Consider the following 6,000-nt stretch of genomic DNA (forward strand, 5'->3'; position numbering starts at 1 on the left):
CTAATGCTCCACTACAACACAGTCCAAGGTGTTATGTTATGGCACAAAATCATTAAGGTACTCTGGCCGCTTCACGGCAACCCTTCTTGGGCAGCGAGGGGCACCTGAGGTCACTGGGCCTGACGTTGGGTTGGGTTCATCATTGTAAACAAAGTCATTTGGGTCAGTCTCACTGCGCATGCTGTTGTCCTCTCCCAGTGTACCAGTTGGACCAAGTGTGGGGGACACTCGCTTGAAGTGTGACGCATTTCTTGTCACCACCTGCTGCCCTCGTTGAGCAGTGATCCTTGTCCCTTTTGCTGCAGTGACTTGAAACGGCTCCGGATGGAAAAAGGACTGGAATTTGTTCTCTGGTCGCAGTCTTTTCACCAGCACATGGTCACCCACCTTCAGAGCAGGGGATGGGCGACAGAAGTGTTTGTCGTGATGCCCTTTCGTCTTCTCTTTTGCTTGTGTGTCTCTGGCTCTCATGAGCTTGTCTGGAACTGTGTTTTGGACATTTGGTAGTGTTGTGCGCACCTGCCTACTAAAGATGGCTGTGGCAGGTGGTTTCCCAGTGATGCTGTGTGGGGTTGTTCTGTATGCTCTCCGGAAGCGATTCAGTGCTTGTTGAGTGTTTTTGCATTCAAGTGTGGCAATCTGGATCGTTTTTTTCAACGTTTTCATAAAGCGCTCAACCTCCCCATTTGCTTGGGGCCAATAGGGGGTTATTTTTCTGTGGCGGAAGCCTAGTTATGAAGCAAACCTGGAGAAGTCCTCAGAATTGAAAGGAGGACCATTGTCACTCTTGACAACTTCTGGGATGCCAAATAATGAGAACATGCTGTCTAGCTTTGGTATAACAGCTTTTGTAGATGTGGTGGACACCTTCCCCACCACCGGGAACCTTGAATAATCGTCCATCACTACAAGTAAGTACTCTCCATTTGGCAATGAGCAGAAATCCACACTCACCTCAGTCCAGGGTGCAGCTGGAAGGGAAGTCATCTGGCGTGGTGCGTGAGATTGTGTTGCGTTTGTCACTGCTTGGCAAGCAAGACAGGTTTTGACGCAGTCTTCTGTCTTTTGGTCTATACCAGGGAACCACACTTTTTCCCTCAAAAGTTTCTTTGTCTTTACCAACCCCTGGTGGCCTTCGTGAGCAATGTCAATCACTCGGTTATGCAGGGATGAGGGTATTACCAGCTTGTTACCTCTGAGAAGGAGATCAGATGTGGACACCATGAGCTCTGACCTCTGTGCATGAAAACATCGGAGGAGGGATTTTTGGGCTGGAGACATGTCTGCTGTCTGTTCCAGAAGAGTGTGCCACTGGCAGCAGCTATGACCCGTTGGAGGCATGGGTCAGACTGTGTGGCAGTGTGGATCTCCTGCAGTGTCATAGCGCGGGGAACATCATGGTCAATGATGAAACGCACGTGTGCTTCAGCCAGCTCGGTGGCATGTGCGCTATTCGACTCGCGTGTGGGGACTGGGTGTCTGGAGAAGTAGTCTGCTGGGTTACCAACACCTGCCTTGTAGGTCACAGAGAAGTTGAAGTTCTGTAGCTTTAGTAGCCAGCGTTCAATTCTGGGAGGGGGAGAGGAAGATGGCTTGTTAAACATGGGCACCAGCGGCTTGTGGTCAGTAACCACTGTGAATGGGCATCCGAGTAGATATAGCTGGAAATGAAGGCAGCCCCAGATTATAGCTAAAGCCTCCCTCTCAGTCTGTGAGTATCGCTGTTCTACAGGTGACAGTGTTTTGCTGGCATAGGCAAGTGTGTGCAGTGTACCATCAGAGTCAGTTTGGGTAAGAACAGCCCCTAGGCCTACAGGGCTTGCGTCCACAGCAACTTCTGTGTGTTTCGATTGGTCAAAATAGGCCATGACTGTGTCGCTGCTCAGTGCATTTTTGAGTTTGTCAAAAGCTGTCTGGTGGGTTGGGGACCAGTCCCACAGCTGGTCTTTCTTTGTGAGCTCTCTGAGAGGCTGTGTCAGGGTGGCTAGACCCGGAATGAAACGACCACAGTATGTGACAAGGCCAAGGAAACTTCTGACCTCTCCTGGGTTCCGTGGGGCTGGGGTTTCCTTGACTGCAGCCACCTTCTTGGGGTCCACTGAGATGCCTTGATATGAGAATACATATCCGAAAAACTCCACCTTGGTCTTGTTGAAGTCACATTTGTCAGCATTGAGTGTGAGGTTACATTCACTGAGACGCGTAAGGACCGCCTCTAGGCTCTTGTCATGTTCTTCTTGGCTAGTGCCATACACCAGCATGTCATCACTGACGTTCAGAACACCTGGGATGTCAGACAGTGTCTGTCTAATGGTGTTTTGGAAAATCTCTGCCGCTGAAGATATCCCAAAGTTGAGTCGTTTGTAGCGCCTCAGGCCCACATGTGTTGTGAAGGTTGTTATGTAGCGGGAGTCAGGATGGAGTTCAATCTGGTGGTAGACAGCTGTCAGATCAAGTGTGGAAAACACTTTTGCCCCATTGAGGTCTGCTAGAATGTCGTCCACTGTGGGAGTGAGGTGCCTCTCACGCTTGATGGCTTCGTTTGGGCGTCTGATGTCAACACACAGTCTGATTTTTCCTGGTTGTTTGGGCTTTGGAGCTACTACCACCGGAGAGACCCATGGCGTGGGGCCTTCAACACGTTCGATGATGTCTAGCGCCTCTAGTTTCTCCAGCTCCTGTTCCACTAGCTGTCTCATGTGGAAGGGGATGCGCCTGTGTTGTTGAGCCACTGGTTGCACTGTAGTGTCAATGTGGATTTTCACTTGGTGATCCTTGAGCTTTCCAATGCCTTGAAAAACGGTGGGGAATTTTTTTGGAGCATGAGCGGCACACGTACATTGTTGACCAGGCGGACTAGGTCGAGGGCAACTGCTGTCTGGCAGCTTACTACAGGAATCGCTGGCTTGTCGACCACGAAGAATGTTTCTCTGACAATTCTGTCTCGGAAGCCGAGTTGTGAGCAGAATTGCCCGCGCATTGGCAGAGGCGTGCGGGAGCCATAAGCAAAAATCTTGACTGATGTGTTCTGCAGTACTGGGCGGGCTGGGAGTGAGTGAAATGTGCAATAGTCCATTACATTGACTTAGGCTCCTGTATCTACCAGCACTTCGAGAGGCGACCCATTTATCTGAATGGTCTGTTTTGGCGCTGTGATAGCTGGGTCTTTCAGTGTAAAAAGATATCTGGGGGAGTGGTCTGGGCTGTCTTCATTGGGACGCGGTGAGTGGGCATTTGATTTTGAGGTGTCATCTGACTGTTGACATTGTACATTGTTCATACTTTGTCTTGCGCGCGACCGGCACATTTTTGAGAAATTATTTTGTTTGCCACAAGTGTGACATGCAAGCCCACGTGCTGGGCAGTCACCTTGATGAGGGAATGAGCCACCGCAGTTGAAGCACTCACGTCCGTGCGCGCCTGGGGCCGTATGCGCAGGCTGCCGGGCAGAGTGAGCAGGTTGCCTAGCCCGCTGATTCCTGCGCTCTCGGTGGCGCAGAGCCAAAATACCATCCGAAACGGTGTCTGATCGTTTCTCCATTTCACGCGCTTGTTGTTCAGACGCTTCTTCCAGCCTGGCCAGTTCCAGGAGTTTTGTCAGATTCACCGTGGGATCAGTGAGAGCTTTTCTCCTAAGCTTGTGTGATACGCAGCTTTGCACAATGTGGCGTCTTATTTCTGCGTCAACATCAGAGAACTCACAGGATACTGCAAGTGTGCATAAGCGGACATAGTATTCCCCAACGGTTTCATTTTCAGACTGTGTAGATTGCCTAAACTTGAACACCTCAAAATCCACATTCCTCTTTGGTGAAAAATAAGTCCCAAGTGCCTTAACGGCTTTATCAAAGTCTTTAGCGACTCCCTTATCAGGCAGCGTCACAAAAATGTCATATACCTGTTCGCCCGCATAATGAAGCAGCATGGCACGTTTCCTAGTATTGTCTTTGATGTCCACGGCCAACAAGACATTTTCAAAACGAGCCTCCCATTTCTCCCATCTCGGTCCCAACGTCCCCGGGGCACCTCCATGGATATCAAACGCCGGGAACGCGTCGCCCGACGCGGAAAACTTTGCCATGATGAGATGGCGGATGACTTGGATGAACTTGTTGATTCGTGCTAGCTAGCTCAGCTAATGCAGTTAGCTGAACGTTACTACCCTTTTGTTACTACTTGTGGGGTACTTGGGATTTAGTAGCCCCCCATCTATTTTTTATTTTATATACTTACCTTCATTGACCACTCACTACTAGTAAAGAGGAGAATTGTCTGCTGTGTTGTTGTGATAGCCGGTTCTCGCCACAGGAGGGCACTGCAGGTTAATTGCTTCTAGCCTGTGTGACGTAGTGCTGGCTCCCGCGGTGCACTCTGGGGCATTCGGGTAGAGTCGTCAGATGAGTGTCGCCGTTCGTATAGTGAGCCGTGCTCTGAAAACGTGTCCTCTGTAATGTCTATTTGACAGATGGAGTAAAACAACAAAAACACCAGCCCTTGTAAGTGTCATTCTTATCAAGTGTGCTACAAATATTGGTGCCGAAACCCGGGATCAGCGCCATTGCCACCATTGTCAGGAGAAGAAGTGGGGAGCGGAGTGAGAACACGTGACCAACAATGGAACTGGAGCTTGAGCAACTGCAAGACAGGCTGAGTGAGACCCTCCTGCAGTTAGGGCTGGACCAGTTAAAAGAGGTGTGTGTTATTGCTAAAGTCCCCACTGAAAACCAGACAAAGAGGCATGCGCTGATCAGACTTATTAGTGAAACTGTGGATGAAGCAATTGAGAAGGAGGATGAAGAGGTAGCACGTCAGTTTCTGTCCAGACTAGTGGACCTCTCTAGTGAAATGAAGCAGAGAGGGGCGGAGTCACATACTGGTGCAGGTGCAGACAGTTCTAACAAGGATGCTGCTGAATTGGCAAGCTTACATGAACAATATCAGGCCTTACAGTCCAGCTTTACTGCATCCACAAAAGCGCTTGAGGAAGAGATATCACGCCTCAGTGAAAAACTAAGTCTTAAAGAACCCAGTAGACCTAGTCAACCTTCAAACCCAATCCCGTCAGTAATCCAACCCCCTGAAGTGACCATACGCAGAGACTTTAAGATAAATGGCCAAATAGGAGAACGGGGGCAGATAGACAAGTTGTCTTATATAAATCTTACGCATCAGATTGATATGGGGGTGAGAAAAGGCCACAGCGAGTTGGAGATAATAGAGGCTGTAATCCGAGCCATCAGCCCTGGGCTGACTCTCCGTGACTTGTTAGAGATCAAAACCGAACTCACCCTCCCTCAGCTGAGGACCATTCTGAAAGGCCATTTCAAAGAGGATAGCTCTGTGGACCTATATCACCGACTAATCAACATCACACAGGACAGTCAGGAGTCACCACAGAACTTCCTGTTCCGAGCCATAGCATGTAAAGAGAGACTCTTAGCAGCAGCGAGAGAGCCTGGCTCTGATGAACAATACAGCCCTGAACTGATACAGAAGAAGTTCCTAAGAGCTGTGGGAACTGGGCTAGTGAATGACCAGGTAAAATATCAGCTCAAGAGCTATCTCGATGATCAAGCAACTACTGATGATGTTCTCATTGTTAAGATGATAGAGGCCGCAAGTTTCGAGTCAGAGAGACAGCGGAAATTCAAGAAGAGCTCCCACAGTAAGGAAACCAGAGTGCGGGAAGTGCGAGCTGAGGCACATCAGTATCTAGGAGCGGAAGCTGCAGTGGTCGGGGGTCAGGAGTCGTCGCCATCAACATCCGCGAGTGTGAAAGCCCTTAAGACACAGGCAGGGAACCAAAAGGAGTCTGCGTTCTACGAGATAATCCAACAGCTGAAAGGAGAAATGGAACAGATGAGAAAAGCCATGAACCACTCCTCTGGCCAAAGACCTTCTCGTCAGCAGCAGCCTGTGAGGAAGCGCGGATGCAAAGCCTGTCAAGACAGTGAAAGGGGCGACCAGTGCAACCACTGTTTCAAATGCGGACAGAGTGGC

Source organism: Lampris incognitus, chromosome 4 (genome assembly GCF_029633865.1).
Source record: "Lampris incognitus isolate fLamInc1 chromosome 4, fLamInc1.hap2, whole genome shotgun sequence".
Taxonomy (NCBI): domain Eukaryota; kingdom Metazoa; phylum Chordata; class Actinopteri; order Lampriformes; family Lampridae; genus Lampris; species Lampris incognitus.